Below are 22,652 nucleotides of genomic sequence, written 5' to 3'. Positions count from 1 at the left end.
AGAAATGGGCCAAGCAGTGTTTAAAAGAATACAATGCATATGTTGTTATTTCGGGGCATAAGCTAGCTAGGCGACCATGAGCTGGGGTGGCAGGAACACAGCCCACAGCTCCTTACTACAAGGAGGGGAACGAAGATTCCCATTCAGTGGAAGTTTAGCTTCCACCTAACCCCATGGGACCCCAGTGCTACCTGCTCTGACGGATGGCAGCTGAGCATAAAATATCAAGCTGGGAGGTGCATGCCTTTACTCCCTGCACTTGGGAGGCAGAGGCAGGCGGATCTCTGTGAGTTCAAGGCCAGCCTGGTCTACAAGAGTTAGTTTGAGGACAGACTCCACAAAGCTACAGAGAAGCCCTGTCTGGAAAAATCAAAACCAACCAACCAACTAACCAACCAACCAAACAAACAGAAAACCCCAGACCAAAACCTCCATGTCTTTGACTGGGGAACCCTGAGGGAAACATAATTTCCTTGGTACTTCAGGTGTGACAGCAGCGAACCACTAACCACTAACACTCACAGAAGTTGAGGGGTTGAAAGTCTAGTCTGTTGTCCTGGGCTTTGGGTGTATTTTGTAGACCAGTCACAGTTACAAAAAAAGAGTCTAGGGTAAAAATATCCCATATTTGTTGGTAGTAACTTCTTGGTGATGGTGTTGGGATTAGTGAATTTTTTAGTCAAGTTGATAATACCTACAGTTACTTATGAGACAAATCTTTGGGCATGTCTGTGAGGAAGTCTAAATGTCTATAGGATTAAATGAAGTGGGAGGATCCTTATAAATACAGGTGACATTATTTTGTGGACTGGTGTCCTAGACTGAATAAAATGGAGGTAGGAAGCCAAGCCCAGTTTTTGTCGCTCACTGCAGTGGTGACTCCCCTGACTTGATGGACTGGAGCTTCAACCTGTGAGTCCAAACAAGCCCTCCCCTCTTTAGGTTGTTTGTGCCAGCTCTTCTGTCACAGTGATGAGAAAAGTGACGAACAAAGATAATCTTTTTGCTCTTTGAAATGTTGTCTGTATGCTATAAATCAGAAGGAGAACAGTAGCACTTCGGAAGTGCATTGACTAGGGCATTGGGTAGGCTTTAGCTTCCTTGAATATGAACTTGGACGGCTAGCTCAGTCTCTGCTCCTCCATCTCATCAAACTGGTTTTACAGATGTTTAGTACAGTATTAAAACCAAACCAAACCAAACAAAACAAAAAAAACCAAACAACCCCAAAGAAAAACATATAAGCATCCCCCTGAATATTAACCTTCATCAGGCGATGAAAGAAGACAGAGACAGAGACCAACATTGGAGCACTGGACTGAAGTCTCACGATCCAAAGGAGGAGCAGAAGGAGAGTGAGCACGAGCAAGGAATTCAGGACTGCGAGGGGTGCACCCACACACTGAGGCAATGGGGATGTTCTATCGGGAACTCACCAAGGCCAGCTGGCCGGGGTCTGAAAAATCATGGGACAAAACCGGTCTCGCTGAACATAATGGACAATGAGGACTACTGAGAACTGAAGAACAATGGCAATGGGTTCTTGATCCTATTGCACGTAATGGCTTTGTGGGAGCCCAGGTAGTTTGGATGCTCACCTTAATAGACCTGGATGGAGGTGGGTGGTCCTTGGACCTCCCACAGGGCAGAGAAACCTGCTTGCTCTTTGGGCTGAGGAGGAAGGAAGACTTGATTGGGGGAGGGGGAGGGAATGGGAGGTGGTGGCGGGGAAGAGGCAGAAATCTTTAATAATTAAATAAATTAATTAATAAAAAAAAAGTAAAAAAAAAAACCAAACAACCCCCCTCAAATAACCCTCAAACAACCCCTAGCCCTCCTCCCTGCCAATAAAACCTGCTGTCTCTCTGTACAAATGTGATCTGTTTCCCCATGCTTGCCTTGCAGACAGCTCTGTCTAGAGTCACAGTAATCCTACACCACAGACAATAGTGGGAGTCTGCAGCCAGATCCAGACATAACCTAAGTTCTCTCTGGCTCCTCCAACTTGAGGGCCAAACTCTATTGTTCTTGGATAACAGGTTTTAAGGCAGTGAAGCAGGCTGCCTCCAGCCACTCTCAGGGCCCAGGTGAGGTGGGCATCACTTCATTAACTCCTGAAGCCAAGGACCACTAAAGTCCAGGTAGACTTTGAACATGATGACCTTTCTGCTTCAGCCTCCCTAATAAGTATCTGGGACTAGAGAGTTGTACCAACAGTCTGGGAGTGGGAAGTGTGGGCATCTTCACTTGAAAACTTATGTCCTCCCTTCCTGCTCCTCAGATTTTGTTTTTATGTCGCTTTGTCCTTCTTTTCTTTCTTTCTTTCCTTCCTTCCTTCCTTCCTTCCTTCCTTCCTTCCTTCCTTCCTTCCTTCCTTCCTTCCTTCCTTCTTTATCTTCTTCCTCTCTCTCTATTCCTCCCTACCTTTTCTTCCTCCCCCCCTCTATCTCTATCTCTTTCTTTTCCTCACTGGCCTGGAACTCCCCAGGTAGGCTAGGTTGTTTGGTGATCTAGCCCTGGAAATCTGTTGGTCTCTGCTTTCCCAGCTCTGGGATTATAAATTCATATCACTATGACTGGTTTCTGGGGATCAAATTCAGGTCTTTAATGCTTGCAAGGAAAACACTTTACATACTGAGTCATCTTCCCAGTCCTTACTTAAGAACTTAAAAAAAATTCTTCTCTCATCTACTACATTTTGACTACAGTTTCCCTTCCCTCCACTCCTCCCAGCCTCCCCGTGCCCTGCCTCTACCCCCTGCCATCTCTCCTCTCTCCCCAGATTCATTTCTTCTCTGTTTCCATTTAGAAAAGAGCAGACCTCTCAGAGATATCAACCAAACAGGACATAATAAGTTACAAAAAGACTAGGCACATTATACCCTAATATCAAGGTTGAGCAAGACAATCCAGTAGGAGGAATAGGGTCCCAAAAGCAGGCAAAAGCCACCCAAGTTCTCATATTCGTGGAAGCAACGCTTCTCACTCGCATTGTTAGGAGTCCCACAAAAACACCAAGTCACACAACCATAACTCACACGCAGAGACCTAGCTCAGCCAGTACTCTTAACCACTATGAGACTGTCACTCTGGTCTCTGTGAGCCCTGTGAGTACTATTTAGTTGATTCTGTGGGTCATGTTCTTGTGGTATCCTCAACCCCTCTGGTCCCTAGAATTCTTCCTCTCCCTCTTCCATGGAGTTCTCTGAGTTCTGCATAATGTTTGGCTGTGGGTCTCAGTGTCTGCTCCCATCAGTTGCTGGGTGACGCCTCTCTGATGGCCATTGGGCTAGGCTCCAGTCTGTGAGTATAGCAGAACATCATTAGGAATCATTTCTTTTTTTCTTTTTTCTTTTTTTATTTTTTGGATAGTGGTGTTTGGTTCTACCCTAGGTCTCTGGGCTGTCCAGCCTCTAGTTCCAGGCCAGAGCTACTTAAGGACTTTTAAAGAAAATATAGAAGCCATTACAGGCATAGTTACTCTCCTCATTCCCTCCCTGCTGTCTTGTCCCCCATTCCCCAGAACCATTTATTCCTGAGCCAGTACCTGTATCCATATGTATGAATCCTTCAATGGTATAAACTAGTGTTCTTTGTGTTTTAAAATTTGCATATTTGTATCCCCCCACACATATCAATTGCAGCATGCTGTTTCTTGTTCACCCAACATATATTCTTTAGACTTCCCATTTTGATTCATATAAGCTAGCCCTTTTGCTTTTAATGTTGTGTGAATAAACACAGTTTATCTGTTCTTCTACTGAGAAATATTTAAGTTGTTTGCACTTTATTATGTAAATTGCAGCACTGAGGGCTGTATGTGTCCTTGTGCACACTGTAAGAGCAGCTCGAGGCTGAACATGGACAATTGAAATGGCTCCACGCGCAGCAGATAGGTCTTCAAGTGTGCTGAATGGTACTGGATCATTCTCCAGAGAGGACGGCAGCTCCCTTCCCATCCACACTGTGAAAGTTTTAGAGTCATTTCACCCTCACTAGTGTTTGCCATTATCAAACTTTAAACATTCACAAATCTAATAAATGTACAGTTGTGCTCATTTTTCTCCTAAAATTTACATTCTTTTTTATTAGCAAGGCTGGCCTTATTTGTTTATTTTTTAATATTTACAGACTTTTGTGTTTTTGTTACTTGGTTGTTCCTATTTATCTCATCTTGTTTTATGCTGTTTGTCTTAATCTTATAGATTCTAGCTATCAGCTGTATGGGCTGTAAACATCATCTCTCAGGCGATTAATCTTGCTCATATCATGTGTGCATCTTGTTTTAGAATTGGTATCTTTTGGTATGTGTGGAAATGTCCTTTTTGCATTTTCTTTGTAATGGTTCTCTTTATTCTTAGTGGTTTTAACCTTAAATATGATTTCATCTAATATTAAGAGAGCACACTACCTTCTCAGGTGCTTGGGGAATATGTTTTGTGTCTTTACTGTGAAACTTCTGTCTTTTTGCTTTAGGTATTTCAGTTTTAAATATCTCACAGTTGGTTTGGTTTTAAAATACAACTTAAAATTCTCTGAGTGTGAATCACCTTGTGCTGTCTAGGGACACTACTGTTCCCACTGCTATGTTTGTATTTGTTTCTGTGTTCTGTGCTTTGGTCCTTCTGTGCCTTTGACCCCTCCTTCCTCCCTCTCCCAGTGTAGAATAAGCTATCTTTTGACTTTCTTCTGCATTTACTAGCTATTCTTAAATTTTCCTCCTGTTCATGTGTTCCATAAAAAATTTAATATTTACCCTGATATTGATTGTAATTAGCCACTTTTCTTTTATTCCCACCAGGTGCAAGACAGTGGGACTGTGTCTCTCTGAGACTGCACCTTGTCCTGTTGGTCACTGTTCTACAGGTGATGAGCCTCACATCTGAATCTGTCACCACCAGAACCAGCATCCTTACTGGGATTATTTTATGAAATCACTGCTTAGTTTTGCCCAGAGCTTTCCCAATCTTTTTCTGAATTTGCCAACTTACTTTTTGCTATCTCTTTTCCTGAAAGTACCTTTTGCTGGCTCCTTCAGCAGAGTATTCAATGCATAGACATTAGCATCCAATGATCAGGGTCTTGGACCATTGGTCCAACCCCTTTCTTTCCCAGGCAGCTCTTACTTTTTTCCTCTTTTATAATAGTTCTTGTTTCAGTTCTGAGGTCTGAAGAGTCTTTTAGTTCACCTGTGTATTTCTGTACCAATATTTTAATCTCTTTCGTGTGTGTGTGTGCTTGGCGGCATTTATTGGACCCAACAGGAGTCTGGGAATGTTAGAGAGTCTTCTATCAGAAGAAATAGGAAATAAAATATGCATAGAATACAAACGCCATTTCAGGTTTCTAGAACATATGAATGGCTTTTAATATTTATATCATTAAATGTTAACTGTAAATCAGTGGGTTATTTGTGTGTGTGTACATGCATGTGTGTGCATGTGTGTATGTGTATGTGTGTGAGAGACAGAGAGACAGAGAGAGACAAAGAGAGAGAGTCAACCTGTGTATATGTGTTTAAGTATGTGCATGTATGTGGAAGCCAGAGGTTGATACCTTCTTGAGTCTCTTTCCATCTTATTTTTTGAGACAGGGTATCTCGTTGAACTTAGATTTTACAGAGTGGGTAGGCCACCTGGCCAGCCGGCCCCAGGATGCTCCCATCTTCACCGTTCCAGGGCTGGAATTAAAAGCACATGATAAGCCAGGCGGTGGTGGTGCACACCTTTAATCCCAGCACTCGGGAGGCAGAGGCAGGTGCAATTCTGGGAGTTCAAGGCCAGCCTGGTCTACAAGAGCTAGTTCCAGGACAGGCACCAAAGCTACAGAGAAACCCTGTCTCGAAAAACCAAAAAAAAAAAAAAAAAAAAAAAAAAAAAAAAAAAAAAAGCACATGATATCATGTCTGGCATTTCATGAGTACAGAGGCTCTGCATTCAGTTCTCATCCTCATGCAGCAAGCACTTTGTTGAGTCACCCAAACCCCTGATTGTCTTAATTCATTGTTTTGAAGATCCCTGGGTCGCTCACTTGCATTCCATCCTTAGGAGAGTATAACCGTGAGCTTACTCTTTGTTTTAGCTTGACATCCTTACTTTCTAGGGTGGTTTTATATTCATAGGCCACCATGATTTAAGTCCTCAAATCCACCCACACAAACACAGGTCAAACACAAAAAAGGCGATCAGTGCTTGTAAATAAACCAAGACGGAGACATCACCTGTCTACTACAAGACCAACACAAATCCACAGGGCCACTAAGTTTCCTAGGGACACAATTTTGAAACAAGGTCACTCTTATTAAACTGCCAGGCATTGATGTCTATAAAGACAGACCCAGGACCTATCTTTGCAGTAACCAGTCAAGGGCAATGATGCGCAAATCTGAATGAGCAGGTACGTCATTTGGTGGGGGTCCAGCATTTTCCATTGATGCCAATCATTGAGACATGTTGAGGCAGGACAGAACCCAGGTCAACACACCGAGTCACTATCCAGTGTCATTTCTTTGGGATCACTTGTTCTTAACCCTAGCCTCAGAAGCACCTCAATGTAAGCAAGGTATAGTAAAGAGAGCTCCAGACATTAGTTACTTACTATTGTTTAAACAAAACAGTTCCCCTTCTGAGCCTCTTGTGTTCTTCTCTGTAAACATAGATATTATGCTCTGTGTTTCATACAGTGATTATTTCAATAAAAGTTAAAATGTTATCGAAAGTATTATTTTTTGCAACTTGAAATTCTCTACATAAATATTAGTGAACATGCGATTTCTTCTAGGTCTAAGAATTTCTTTCTTTTTTCAGTTTTGTAAGTTAGCCATTGACCCTTCCATAATGCGGGACACCAATCCTGTGGGGAAATACTATTCTCAGTGGTTTGATCTTCAGAAGGGCTGCTTTCACAAATTCTCCAAGGCCAGTGGGTTAGGTGAGCTTTAACAGAATGACTTTAGGAATGACAGTAATTATCCAGGCCATTCTGATCCCTCGACCGTTTTCCTCATGAAAATATCCAAGAAATTTCATTTAAGAGAAAATACGAATTGAAACCAATTTACAGTGTTGACTCAGTCCCCCTTTCTCTATGTTCTAATAGATGAGTCTCAAAGAGCAATCAGGCCTTTACACGAAGGACTTTGTATGAAGGACTATAAAGGCTGCAAGAAAACTTACCTTTTGAAGTGGTTTGGTCTCACATTCAAGCTATTTAAATATTATGAAAGATATTTAAAAACCCATGAAATGTAAGTATCATTGCAAGAATGTTGTATTTTGACATAGCATATAATTTTAACACACCATTTTTTAAAGTCACAATTAGCTTCTTCAGTCAGGCAGCAGATCCGCATTTCCCACGAGTTTGTTGCCGTAGAAGTTGGATCATGTGATCAGACAGCACCTGAGGAGGTGGTCACCTCCGAACAGAGTCTCCAGCTTTGTGAACAGCACCACAACTGAAATTCAGTGACCAAGAATGGTCAATCCCTAGAATAGAGTGTTTCCCTACAACCTTCTATTTCAACTTTTTCTGTCATTACATGTAAAAATAAAAGGAGCAGAAAGAGTAAATTTTTTTTTCTGTTACAGATCAAGTCACAGTTGTAAATTCCCCGATTATCATAAGTGGATGAAACTGTCCTTTCTTCGTTACTGTAAGCAATCAGGCACACAACACAAAAGCCGGTGAGTTTATGAATGGCCCTGTGCTTCCCTTTGATGAAACCGAAGGCTACTAGAGACTGTTCTTTGTCAAACAGAAAATCTCAGAACATGGTTTCTTTCTTTCTATCTTCATCATGCATGTGCTGAGAAGGAGAGAGCTACAGTCCATACTGGGTTCTTTTTACAAAGATTGTCTCTACAAAGCTTCACACACCTCCTAGAAGTCAGAGGTGTCACCACACTCATTTTACTGATGAGGGAGCATAGGCTTAGAAATGTAACTTGACCGAAAAAGCCATTGTGCTGGTGACCAGAGGAATGGGAATCTATGATTTTAGACTCACCATCTTACTTTAACAGAGAGTGTATTTTTTTAACTCAAAATGCTAGGTTTGCATTTGGCATAGAAATATGAGCTATCTAATACTGGAGCCCTTGTAGCGACTCAGGAAATAGAATAAGTGAGCTCCGGCTCTGGCTCCCTTGCTCATTCTTTGTCTTCCCCACCTCAGTGTGTCATTGTTTAAAATTGGTCCCACCTGTAAGCACAGGGCAATTTCATTGCGAAGATGAATGTTAGTGGGAAAACCTGAAGAGTAATGAAGCATGCTATGACCTGCCTTACCCAGAGACTGTGAGTATTATCTACTCAAATTTGATGGATAGACTGATTCATTCATTCCCTCAGCAAACATTTACCAGGCATCTACCATGAATCAGAAAATCTTAAAGGCACTGGAGAGAGAAGAAGGAAGTGATGGACAAGACAGAAATATTTACATTTATTGCTATGAGACAGGCAAGGATAAAAAAGACAAGCCTTGGGGATGAAGAGATGGCTCGGAAGTTAAGGACACTTATTGCTCTTGCAGATGACCGGGGTTCAGTTCTCAATACTCACACAGTGGCTTACAACCCACTGTTACTCCAATTCCAGGGGATGTGTGACTGACTTCCGTGGACTCCTGCCTGGATGTGGTGCACATGTATACCCACAGGCCCATATACACTTTAAATTAATAATATACATTAAAATACACAGTAGCTACTCTCAAAAACTGTACAATTAAGTTAAACAGTAAAAACAATTATCATTTAACTTGACAGACATGCCAGGACAGTAAGTGCTAGAGGCATGGGCAGACAGTTTAAGGGGTACAGAATTGGATTGTGAAAAATAGTTACAGTTCATCATAGAGATTCAGGAATTTTTCAGGATAAAATATTTTTCATGCCTTCAATCATGGAAATAGACAGCAGAGTGCTGGACTCCACTAAAGGGTCCCAGAGACCCATGGACGTGGCTAGAAACCTCCCAGGGTCTAAATGGACCACCCACTTGTGGTACTAGGTTTCTGGAAACAGTCTCGCATGGACAGTTCAAGTCTTCGCTCATCATCAACGCAGAGAGGATCATGAGATTGCAATAAAAGTTCCTATCTTTCAGACTCTGTCTCTCTTGCCACTGTCCACCCAGATGGCAGCTGCACCCATCTGAGCAGGAATTCATGCTTCTTGCTCTTCTAAAAAAAATATCTTATTTATTCTCTGGCAGCTTTATACATGTATGCAATGTATCATGTATGTCTATCCCCAAACTTCCCTTCCTACATCCCCTAGGCTTTTCCAATAATGTCCCTCCTACCTCCATGGTCTCTTAAACATATGTATGTGTATATCAGTGAGTCTAGTAAGAGCTGCCTGCATAGGTATGAGCAACCTACTTGAGGCTACATCTCCCTCCACTGGCTATCATCAATTGCTAGTCAGGGATGAGATCCACAAGCCTTCTTCCATCCACACCGAAATCATTGACTGGCTGATCTTGTGCAGGTAACTTGGAAGCTGTTGTGAGCTCATGAATGCAATGAGCATGCCATGTCCAGAAACACTCTTTCATAGAACTCCTTCCCATCCTCTAGCTCTGACATTCTTTCTGCCCCTCTTTTTGCCATGGCCTCTGAGCCTTGTAGGGCCCTATATAAACGACCCATTTAGGATTGAACACTCCAAGTCACGTGAGCTCAGCATGTTGACTAGTTGTGAGATTGTACCGACTGCTACCCACTACAGAAAGATACTTTTCTGCCGCTACAGAAAGGCAGCTTGAAAACACATCTCTTTAGTAAGACAGTACCGCACGTTCCCCCTCCACAGGGCTCATGGGCTCCATAGCCATGGACTTTTGACCTGTTTTATATTCCTAGGCATGAGTTCGCTCTTGTGGAACAGGCCTCAGATCCAACTTTATTTGTATTTCTTGAGGCAAGATCTTACTCTGCAACTCAGGTTGATTCAGAATTCATCACAATTCTCCTGCCCTGACCTTCCAAGTACAGGGATTACAGACACGAGCCTTCATGGCAGGCACAAAGTTGTAACACAGGCTTTGAACTCGTGGTTTTCTTGCCTCACCTTCTCTACAACCTTACCTACTAGAGTATGTCACCATGTGGGCTGGTTTTCTGTCATCACTACCAGCTTCTATGAGCTCTTCCTAACATACAGTCACCCAGCTCTTCTGTTTCTTTTCCTGACTTTCCAACCCTATGGTCTTGGTTCTCTTTGTTAATATTTTTTCCCCATGCAGTGATTTCTATAGCATTTTTCTATCAAGCTCCTCTTATTCACTTTTTCCACAATAAAGGTTGTGTCAGGGGTCTTTCCATAGAGCAAACATCATTTTCCCTGATAATGTTAGTCCTTGTTAGAGGGGCATTGATGGATTGTTTTGAAGGGCCCTCTTTGGAAAGAATCCCAGAAATTGAGGGGTTTCTGCAGGCTCACCGTCTGGGAATTCTGGTCCTGGTGGAACAAGCCTTCAACCTTCTTATTCTACCACCTTGAACTTTCAGGCTATTCTGGTCAGTTCTCCTCCTCCTACCTCTACTGTCCCAACAAAAGTGGCACGGCTTTTCCTACCAGCTGTTGTCCTCTGTTCTCTGAGGCAACCCAGCTGTTTGTTCCCTCAACAAACTTTCTCCCCACAGAGCAGTCTAGTCGGGTGGTTTCACTGTTTCTCACGCTCACTATGGTGGGCTGTAACATGAAAGTGTGAGCCCAAAGAAATCCTTTCTCCCTTACATTGCTTCTGTTAGGAACAGGAAAAACAACAACAGGGAAAAGAAACTAAGAAGACAGAGGCCCTACCTCCTAAAGACTCCACGGCTGTCAGTACAGTACCAACGTCTAAAGCAGGAGCTCGTAGAGAACGTCTCAGCTTAAAACTGCAACATTAGATTTTTAAAAATTTTATACATTTTGGCATAACTTTAATTTTTATGTCATTACATTAACATAATACTGGCTCATTCATTTGCTCCTCCATTCTTTACTTCCTCCTTCCCTCCCTCCCTTCTTTTCTTCCTTCTGGTCTTCCTTTCTCCTTTTGGTAGTAAAATGAAGCGAAGGCCTAGGGTACTTGAAGTGTTGGCTACATTCTAATGATGCTGTACTGTGTACCTGGGGGGTTTCTGACAGTAATGAAGATTCCAGATCTCTGGTACTCCTGGCCACCTTTGCCCAAGGATCCATCCTGGCCTTGACTGGCTAATTCTGGTGTGAAGAGACAGAGGGGGCATGAACAGACAAGAACCTCTCACAAGTTCTTTTGCCCTAGCTCCTTAAGTGTAAGGAAACACATATCTCGGTCTAGCAAGTTGAGCCCTGGTAGCAAATGAGCCCATAGGGTGTGGTCAACTTCCCTGGTCGTCTTCAGTTCTTACAGTTCCCACATTCCCACACCAGAAGGCTGTAAGAGCTACAGTCCTGGAGAAAAGGAAACGCCTCCAGAGAAACCCAGAGCTGGCTGTGGCGCTGTCGGTCAGTGTGGCCAGGGGTCTCATGGAGAAAGTCTCCTGGGTTTCAGAAAAACCAGTTCACTCTCTTCAGTGTCCTCCCTACCTAAAATCTGGTTTGGTTGAGTGATTTTCAATATCTTAGACTTTAAAGGACCTCCAGAGAAGGGGCACATTGAACTTGGCTTTCTAGGGAAGGCATAGAACTTGGAGCAAAGTGATTTTCTAGTAACACCCCAAATTAGCAAACAGGGAAAGCCTTTGTGCTGAATCTTATTTCACTTGGGTTTCAGAGAGATGCTTATGTTTGTCCTGAGACTAATTTTCTTCTGGGTAGGATGTTCTGCTGTGTTGAGGTCTTTTAATGGCAGAATGGCAGGAACTACGATTTAAGATTATGGGACAATTAGTTCACTAAAGGAAGCAGTTGAACGCTGTGGTCAAGTGGAGCCTAACACTGGAACTGATAACTTGATGATCCCCTTCCCCATCCCCCTACACTCAGATTCACCTATCTTCTTTCTCAGTAGTACTCTTCTTGTGATGATGTTACGTCATCATGACTGGGCTATGGAACACCCGGGTTCCTGGCAGAAGATTACTTCTGGATATATGTGGGAGGACATTTCTGGAAGATTAGTATTTCAAATGTAGACTAATGAAAGATTAACCAAACCAATGAGCATGGAGTCCTCCAATCTGTTGAGCTAAGAAAGCTAGAGGAAGGGCAACTGTGCTTACTTAGTCTTCTTGACAGGTATGTGATCTCTGTTGTCTCTGGGCCTTGGACATCAGAGCTTCTAGTTCCCAGGCATTATGTTTGGACTGAGTCCCACCACTGTCCAGTTCCCACGAGGCTTCTCATATATGAATATCTTCCGGGTCACTATCCGTGTTTCCATCTCTCTATTGGTCTGTTTCTTTGCAGAGCATGGTTAAGATAGCTCTTTCCTAACTCTCCCATGTTCTTCTCTCGTATTTGTCGGTTTTCTCTTTGGGCCTGGTTTTCATGAATCAGGTCCTGCCTTTGGCCTGACTTCTTCTCCCCTCTGTAGTCTCTTCCCTAACAGTTTATCCCTCTGCTTTCTATTTCCTTCCTGATTCTCTTCCTTCCCTCTAATGTGTCACAATTTAAAGGTTAAATATATTCACATCTTTGCTATATTATTGCAAATATTATCTAATGTTTTCTGTTCCAAGTTTAAAGACAGAAGAAATAGAGAGTTCATTCTTATAATCTTGAATTTACAAAGAAAATTTCAAGCTAACTGATACCCAATACCAGCTCTGATCTAAGATGTTAGCGGTATGAACTTTGGGTAGAATTTTTTTTAAAGGGTGGTAAAACCAGAGCTGTTGAGAAAAAGAAGACCCTATTAACTTTAGGAATGTTATAGTCTCGCTTCTGATTCTGATTTTAGATTTTGACTCATTTAATGATTACTATTAATGGCATTTCAGAAATGTAAGTGAGAATAGATGGCAGAACTGGATCATCCTTCTTTTTTAAAAATACAGTATTTTTATTGCCTTTTGGGTACTTATAATGCATTTTGATCACATTCAACACCCCCATTTCTCCCTAATTTCTTCAAAATCCATCCTGTCTCTCTGTCACCACCCAACTTTATGCTCGCCTGTCCTCCTTCCCTCCCTCCCTCCCTCCCTCCCTCCCTCCCTCCCTCCCTCCCTCCTTCCCTCCCTCCCTCTTTCCCTTTCTATTTCTCTTTCAAACAACCCACTGAGTTCAATTTGTAATTTGTAATTTATGTTCCCCATATACTCATGGATGTGGGAGTCATTTATTGGAGCATGGTTTATGTAAGAAAACTGACTCTCCCTCCTTCAGAAGTCATCAACTGTCCATCGCTCCCCAGTTAGGGATCAGGCTCCTGAGCTCCCCTTCACATTGCCCTAGAGAGTTTCCTAGCTTGATCTTATGTAGGTCATATGTGGGCAGTCACAGCTGCTGTGAGTTCATAAATGCACAGGTGCATCATGCCCAGAGGACACTGTTTTCTTCTGGTCCTCCCTGGAGGTCCTCACAGTCCTCTGGCTCTCACAGCCTTTTCACCCCTACCATCTCCCCTTTTATGATGGTCCCTGAGTCTTCAGGATGTGAATGATATTGATGCCCCACTGGTGGTTTTTGGTTTTCCTATTTCAGCAACTCCATAACTCATTGTTTTCCTTTCAAGTGTGCAAAAGGAATAGAGCAGAGACAGATGCCAATCACTGAGAGATCAGGATTTGAACTCCAGTTTTTATGTATTTGCCAATTCTGAGATTCTGGGCATGTTAATCTCTGTGAGGCTTGATTTCCTCATATGAAAGCTACTTTGCCTACGTATGAAGACCAAGTAAGAGAAACTGTGACAGCATACAAGGCTCAGCCTAGGGGATTAATGACTATGAGCTGTCTTCGTGGGCCAGTTAAGCCCTGCTCATTTCTTCTGGACTTGGGAAACTTTGTGGACTTTGTGGACAATCATCCCTTCAGGGGTGAGAACGTTAGGAGATAATCAACCCAGTTTAAGTATTGCCTCCTTCAGGAAGTCTTCTTTGACTTCACATTCTTGGCTACGTTGCTTGAAATTCCATTTTTCTCTATAGAATTCTATCTGTAGTCCACTTAGGTACTTTTTCCCATGCCTGACATAAGGCTGCTCAGATGTAGGCCATGTATTGTCATGTCTGGATCCCTAGAACACTGTGCAATGAAAGCTCACTATAAACACAGAGCAAGCCTTTAACCAGCTCTGAACACTTGAGAACATCTCCTTTTGACCCTATAAGTATACAAGACACCAAGCATTACTCTCACTTGTTAGAAAGAAAGCTGAGATTATAGGGAGGGCTTGAGGAGCCTTGTGCATGATTACCCACAATCCTGGCAGAAATAGTCTTTGAACCAAGCTCTCCATTCCCAGCACTCCTGTGTGTTATCAGTACTGGCATAGAAAATGAAGGATGCATAAACAACAGAACAAACTAATGAGCCATGTGGCCTCGTAAGAGTGACTCGGGGCTTAGGAGTACAATTAGTTTCATTTTGAACATGATGATAGTAAAGTTACAGCAGCCCAAGAAACCACGTCCATGCTACTCCCCTTCTTTCTAATAAGAGATTTGAATGGCCTGAAATCCCTTTCCTGTCTTCATAAATACAAATACAAAGAAATAAATAATACATTAGCTGCTCTCCTTTGCAGCCGAGCCTTTGCTGTCATAATTCTGCCCCCAGCTAGGAAAGGTGTGGGAGGGGGAAGGGAGGATGGCAAAGAAGCTTCATAAACAGGTCAAAATAAATTTCCCAGGATAATTACCGACCAGAGTAAATTCCATAAATTTGATTTAATTGGCACCAGGCACACAAAATGAGGAAGGAAAACACTTCTCTCTCTAGTCACCGAGGGCATCTCCAAAGCAGAGACTGAGAACACAAGATAAGGCAGATGCTGGTTGCAGTCACCAGATGAACCTACCTTCAGAGATGGGGAGGAAAGAGCCTCTGACAACTTGTATTTCTAACTGTGTCTGACAATTTGTGCACATGATGCAACATAGTTTGGATGGGAAAGCAGAGAGGAGCAAAGAAAGCTTTAATTGTTGAATCTGTTAGCTCTTGGTGTGTAACAAACCGCCTCATGACTCAGTCAGTGTCTTGAAACAATGGTGATTGTCACTTACATCATCTATGTATTGGGTTGGAGCTGTGCTTGCTTCAAAGTAGCTGGAATGGCGTTGCTTTTAATTGCAAGATCCTGTTTGGGCTGGTTTGGCTCAGGGTCACATATCCATCTTTTCAGTTGTTTTGCCAGATCACGTCAAGACCATGTGAATGGCATTCCTATTCATAAACCACCAACCAAGCAGGCCACACCCTAATGAAAAGGGAATAAAAAGGTGCTCCACTCCTGATGAGGCAAAGATGTGGGTATGGGGCAGAATGGAAGATCAAGGACAGCAACCTAATAGTAAATACTGATTTGAATGCAAATACAAATACACTATGAAAGTAGTGCTACCTTTGTAGGTAGATAGGAAATATGATATCAGAAAGGTCTAAATAATCACCCCAACCACACAGCTAATATCTGGAAGAGAGATACAAGCTCAGGAGTGGTGGGTACCAAAGGTCCCACTTACCCTCCTAATTGAGAATCTCAAGGTAAACCCCATGAGCCTCCACTTTAGGAGGCCTTTGAGTTCTCCTTGACTCCTGCACATGTGTTTCTGTGTTCTGAAATTAATGTCTCATATTATTATTAATATTATTATTATTCTATCTACCTCTCTAGGTCCTCCACCCTTTCCACATCACCTAAACAGTGAATTTTTCTGGGTTTATCACCTACAAAAGCAAGGTCAGCGACAACTTCACTTCAATTCTACCACACTTTGTTCAAGCATCCACCAAATGAAGCTCCCCTGGGTTGTGTCCTACACAGGGTAATAGTGGCTTCCTGGGGCCTGTGCAGCCCCTACTGAGGTTCCTGGTGCTGAGGTTTCTGATGTCCACTGTCCTGAATCACCCCACCAGGAGACTGGCTGAGTGAATCCAGCTGTAGGCAATTAAAGGACTTACGTGTGGTAGCTTCATTTGGTCCAGGCAGCTCCTGTTCTGTCTTCCTGCCTCTGGCATACTGGGGGAACATGTAACACACAGAAACAGCTAGACACTGTCAGCACACTCTCAAGCCTTAGATGATGATGATGATAATGATGATGATGATGATTTGCTATTACTTTGTAAATGGCTGGGGATTATGGCATTCACAAACTTACTTGTGAATTAAATACGATTTTGCAGTTTACAGGGCCCTTTATACATGAAGTCTGCTCTGTGAGTTGGAGAAGGGTCCCTGCCCTCACTGTGCGGATGCTGAAATTGAGATGCCAGGATGGTCCCTGTTCCACCCTCCTGCCACAGCATGAAAGCAGTCACAATCCTATGGAGAATCACACATGTGAGTAGTTGGTGAGGGCAAGGCGAGCACACAAATAGGACTAATGGAAAGCACTGGTCGAGGGCTTCATTTATCTGTTGATATAACAAATATTCATTACATGCCTATTATGTGCCAGGTACACTGTTTAGCGCTGGGGATACTAAAGTAAATCAAGCAGACTTCGTCTCTGCCTATGTTGGGAAAGAGGGTAGTCATTAAAGAGGTAAACAAACAACGGAGCCCATAATTATGAATTGTTATGAAGGCGATTAAATCAGCAAATGAATGACATATTCTGATGGAATAGTAGGGATAAAGGGAGACTACCTCAGCTGAGGTGATCAGGACTGGCTTCTCTGAAGATGTGTGACATTTATGCTAAAACCTGAAGGTTGAGAGTTCACCTGGGCTACGTGATGATGGGCTAAGTGATGGGCTAAGCAGATAACGTGACACAAGGGCCTGGGCTCAGGAAGAGTTTGGAAAGAGGAAGAAGCGTGGGGAATCATGGGAGGCGGAATGACCAGACCAACCGGAAGCCAGAGCGCTCTGGTGATAGAGGTCACCACGGGAACTTTGCTTTCCTCCTCTGCACTGTGAGTTTCTCGGGAGAACGTGAGCTACAGTAAGTACATCAACTGGACACTGGACAACCCAGATGCAGGTCACGAGACAAGTGTGTGCTAGTAGCTCATTTGGTGGCCATCCTGGGCAGTACCAGAGCATACGTACTGCTGCAAAATGAGCCAGAGGGAAGCTGAGTTGTCACTGCTGTGCAGGGCTTGCTCATCTACAAGACCCATGGGAGAGAGTGTACAACACTTGTTAGAATTATTCTCACAAAGAACAGAGGCATTTATCCACCAGTTGCTAACAGTCACTGCCAGACAGTGTGAATTTCAACACTTGCGGTCTGTCCACAGGATCCAGAGGGACGAGTCACAGTTATCTGCTGTCAGAACTTGTGTACGTGAAAATCAGGGAGGGAGAGTGAGGGACTGTGGGTGAGCCACTTACGGTATGGTATGTGCTGCAGGAAACACTGATGTCCCTTCTATACAGTGTGTGTGTGTAACAAGGACTAGAGACTTCAAAGACACCAAAGAAAATTGACAGAAAGGAGAAGGAAAACTCAGTCTTACTGCTGGGCAATATTCTCCTAGGTTACGGAAAACTAGAACCTAGAGATTGTACTGGGACCATCTGGACTTGAGCCCCAGAAGAGCAAGCTACAACCCCAAGGGACATGTTCTCATGATTATGGATGTGGACTTTGCTTCTCTGGCTCTTGCTAGGGGAATTCACCAGGGACCCTTCCTCTGCCCTGGTAAAGAGAGAGCCTTCAGCCCTGTGAACAGCGGAAACCTCCTTCCCTTGCCTCATGACTAATTTACCAGCCTCTGAAGATAATATTCTCAGGTGTCCCACATTTTATCTCACGTCTTCATTTCTCCATCCTCAAAGCACACAGTTGCCTCTGGCCGCACTTAATCCTGGGTGTAGGCTGGGAAGCACTCATAGTGGAAGGGCACAAGTAGAATTCAGGAGCAGAGCAGGAGTGTTGGAGTTGCATCAGAAACACACTCAGAATAAGAACCCACACACTCTCACAGAACAGTGGATAATTAATAAGGAAAGTCATTTAGCCCACCCTTGGCAATATGGGTAATAAAAACTAACATTACTGAACTTGTTTTTTGTAGTTCTTGAAAGGCTAGCTAATGAATGATCTCATTTGTTTCCGCAATAACCCAAGGAGGCAAACGATGCTGTTAAGACCCACCTAACAGATGAAGGAGCAATGCCTCAGGAGCTCTAATTGCCTTGCCCCAAATAACACAGCCAGAGGACAGCAGACGCTCTGAGAACATTTTTTTTCTGGTGACAGGGTAAGGTCTTTACCTTAGGGACAACTCTGTGGTTTTGTGTTAAAATGACACTCCTTCATTGTAGTGCTGCTCGTGATACAGATTTGGGGGATAAAGCTATCTATGCAACAGTGGATATTCAATCGTGATTGAGCCAAAAATCCGGAGATGCTGAGATCTGAGCCAATGAAAAGACAGCTTACACAAGGGTACTGGAGTTGGGGACAGGGAGCTTTCTGTGTAAAGGGCAACATGGTAAAATTTTTAGGCGTTCCAGATCCTACCATCTCGACAATAACTTTTCAACTTGGATGTGACAGTGTTAAAAAGAGCCTTAGACTATTTGTTCAATGATTAGGTATGCTGTCTGACAATAAAACTTTATTTATAAAGTAGGTGGAGGGTCAGACTTAGCTTCCAGGTGGTATTTTGTACTGACCTCTGTAGTGGAGATTCCTTTACTGAGACTAGCTAGGGATTGCTATTTTGGACACTAGATGGTGCCCTTACATTAGTAAGGTGAGAAGGAAAGCAGGTAGGGAGGAATGAATTATGACAGGAATTGCTGTAGGAGATTGGGACCAGAGAAAATAGTCGGACGATCATTCAAATGGCAGAATGTGAGCCTTCCCAACACACACACACACACACACACACACACACACACACACACACACACACACACCAGTATCTACTGTGTTCTAGGCACAGACATGGTTATGTGCTAGTTACAATGAGCTCTGAGGAAAAAAAAAATAAAAAGAACAATGTCTTAACATCCCTCTCCCTGATTTGTAGCATGTGTAATGATTTCTTTATTTATTTTTATTTACATGAGTAAGGGTGTGTGTGTGTGTGTGTGTGTGTGTGTGTGTATTCGTGCTCATGTGTGCAGAAGCCAGAGAAGGACATTAGATCCCTTGGAGCTAGAGTTGCCTGTTGTGACTCCTCAGGTATAGGTTCCTAAAATTGAACTTGTATCCTCTAGAAGAGCAGTCACCTTTCTGAACCATTGAGCCATCTCTCTAGCGCTGACTTTTGCTGGTTTCTGGAGTGAAGTGCTTACTCGTAGCTGATTTCAAGCTCTTAACTTGCCATCAGTCTGTTGGCCAGGCTGCTAACACTGACTAATGGTGCACTATGAGTAGAGAGAAGCCAGCTTCAACACGTGGCTAGCTCAAGGTCTTTTGTTTTAATTATTTTAGCATCCACCTGGCAAGGCAGGCAGAAAACAAGAAGAAGAATTACCATTTGTTGAGGAGTTGTGATCTGCAGACAGTCTGCGGAGTGTTTTAGGCATATCACTACTTTCTGGAGACTTCACAGCTCCATAGGTACAGCTCTCAGATAACACTCTGCAGATTGAGACTGAGAGAATTACAGTAACTGATCATGGTGGTATCACCAGGATCCAGCTCACACTGCGCTGCCTCTGCCTTGGTTGAAGAGGGTGTAAGGTGTTGACATCTCTGGTTTAAAAGATATTCATTCATTTATTTTGTGTTTCATGTGTGAAAGTCAGATACCAACTTGCAGTGAGTGGTTCTCTCTTCTCCTCTTGGTTCTGGGGTTTGAACTCAGTTTGCCACACTTGGCAGCAAGCACTTTACCCACTGAGCCACCTCACCAACTTGATACCTTTGTTTTATAGTTAAAGAGACAGGTTAAAAAATAATGATTACTTCATGATTAGACAGGTGGGTATTATTGCGATGGGATGGATGCCAGTTTTATTTATTTTTCTGAATTTAGTGTCTGTGACTTTTTCAAAAGATCAAAGAATTAGAAAATATATTTAACTAGTTGTTTCCAGAGAAGTTGTGTTTAAGGGGAAATTTGGAGGCAGAGAGAAGCCCAGATGGAGGGAGGAGAGAGCTACACCTATTACTTTTAGAATTATTTAATTTTATTTCTATATGTTTTGGTGTTTTCCTTTCATGTATATCTGTGAACCACATGTATGCCTGGTACTGGTGGAGGCCAAAAGAAGACAACGGAATCCCTGAAACTGGAATTACAGATGGTTATGAGCAGGCAATCAAACCCAGGTCTTCTGGAAGAGCAGCCAGTGTTCTTAGCCTGAATCATCTCTCCAGCACTGAGGTAAGGTGTGAATTGAAGTCAATTCAATGAGGTAAGGTGTGAATGGAAGTCAATTCAAACACGAAGGGTCATAGAGGAAGTGATTTGGAGGGTTGTGAATAGGTTTAGTTTAGTTTTGTTTGTTTCTTTGATTCAGAAAGGGGAAATGGAAATGATGGGAAATGAGAGAGGCCAGGTGGATTTCAAATGCTGAATGACAGCACCTCTCAGTGTCTTTAGAAGAGTAGAAGCTGCACTCTCAAAGAGAATGATGGGAAAGTGTTTGATTCCTACTGGGATGTGAGATTTCCAGGCTCCTCCGGGTGCTGTTTAGAAGGGAAAGAACAGTGGGCTTCGAATACGCAATGTGGATTATAGCTCTAGGTCTGTCCAATTCTGGCAGCACAACCTTAGGCATTCCACTAATTTCCCTGAGAGTCTCATCTGTAAAACCCAGCTAATGGTCTCTGCCATATAGATATAATAAATGGAGTAATTGATATTAGAACATCTGGCCCAGTGCCTGGCACACAGCTGGAGCTCGAGCAGCCTTTGCTCTTCCATCTTTGGGGAGACTTCTGTAGTGTGTCTGCAATAGAGTAACATGTCAGGAATGCTGACCTAGGATACGGCTGTCCAGCCTCTGCTCGGCTTGCTTCTCTAGCAAGGGCTTGGTGGGCTACAAACTCTGACTAGAAATGAAGTCAGTCTTTACTGTTCAATAAATGAGCGTGGTTAGAAGAAGCATAAGAAATCATGCCAGTCATGTGTGTATACTTGCCCCTCATGAACACAGATGCTGGAAGAGCTGACCTCACAGCCATATAGTAGTAATTCTGTTCTTGGTTGGCAATGCAAAGGAATTTGTTCAGAACTGCTCAGGTTTCCCTTAATTGTCCACCATGGTGAGATCATCTAGGACCTCGTTTGTCTGGAAATGGGTTGCCTAGCAACTTCAGTAAATAAAACGAATTTCCCTCCACCAACACAGCAAAAATGAATATCATCACATTTGTGTACCCCAATGGATCAATCACTTACTCAAGCAACAGGACCCCAGCTCTTCAATCAGTGTCTTATGTCTGACGTTAAGTATAATTTTGATGAGAATAAATTTCTAACCCAGAGATCAGAAGAAATAAGTTAGAGGGGACGGTAGGCCCATTTTTCCTGTAACAAAAGCATTAGAGAACATCGACATGTATCTCTGGAATGCTGGGTATTCTGAGAGGTGACAAAGTAATTTCAAAAGCAGTTGGAGCACTTTAGTGTGGCTGAAGAACACCCGCCAAACCTTATTGGAATTATATTGCTGTCTATGACTGCATCCATTTATGACTACAGCAAGCTCATCCAAGTTACCCAACAAGTTTCTAATGGAGCTTAAGCAGATAGATCACTGGTCAATTCATCTTAGTAATATTTTTCTTCTATATGCTTTATTATTTCTGGTTATTTTTGAATGAAATATGTCCTGTCATAGAAAATAGATGAGAAGATTCTTTTCCTAGTGGTGCTGGAGTTGGAGGCCATTAAAATAACATCTTCAGTTTGTTTTGATTGTCTGCACAAGACGACAGCCTCTTTTTTAAAAAAATATCTTTTTCATCTGCTCGGAAACATTTTCTCCTCTTTCCTTGGTTTGATGCACAAATTCATTTCCACTATCTCTTTAGCACTCAGGAATCCGTAGACTTTGATTCAAACTCCTGACAGGCTCCATCGTTACAGACTTAGACAGAAAGCCTTTCCAAATCTATTCTCATTTATAGGACATTCCATCTATGCATGCATCTCCTGCCACTCACTGAGTGTTAGTTTCTGTGGTTTGAATGTGAAAAGTCGCAGTGTTTTGGAAGGATGTGAAACCTTTAGGAGGTGGTGCTTACTGAGAGGAAATGGGCCAATGGGGTGTATCTCAGCCCCAGTTCCAGGCTGAACCCTCTGCTTCAGGATCTGTAGAGATGTGAAAAAGGGGCTTCATGCTCCTGTTGCCATAGCCACAACCCGCCATGAATTCTGCCACATCTTTACTTCCATGACAGATTGTATTCCTCAAACTGTGAGTCAAAACAAGTCAATCCTCCCTTAGGTCACTTCTTATCAAGTATTCAGTGATAGCAATGGTAAAAACATCTAATAAGAACAAAGACCCTAAGAAGGGTAATTACTGTGATAAACATGACCAGGTGAGCTAAACCTTTTACAGAAGAGTTTTTAAATTTCTAGTCCTAGAGAAGCCGTACAGCAGCATAAGCAGAGTCTAGAGAGTCATTCTAATGATGATGC

This window comes from Chionomys nivalis, chromosome 9 (genome assembly GCF_950005125.1).
Source record: "Chionomys nivalis chromosome 9, mChiNiv1.1, whole genome shotgun sequence".
Classification (NCBI taxonomy): domain Eukaryota; kingdom Metazoa; phylum Chordata; class Mammalia; order Rodentia; family Cricetidae; genus Chionomys; species Chionomys nivalis.
Note: the sequence above shows the minus strand (reverse complement) of the source record.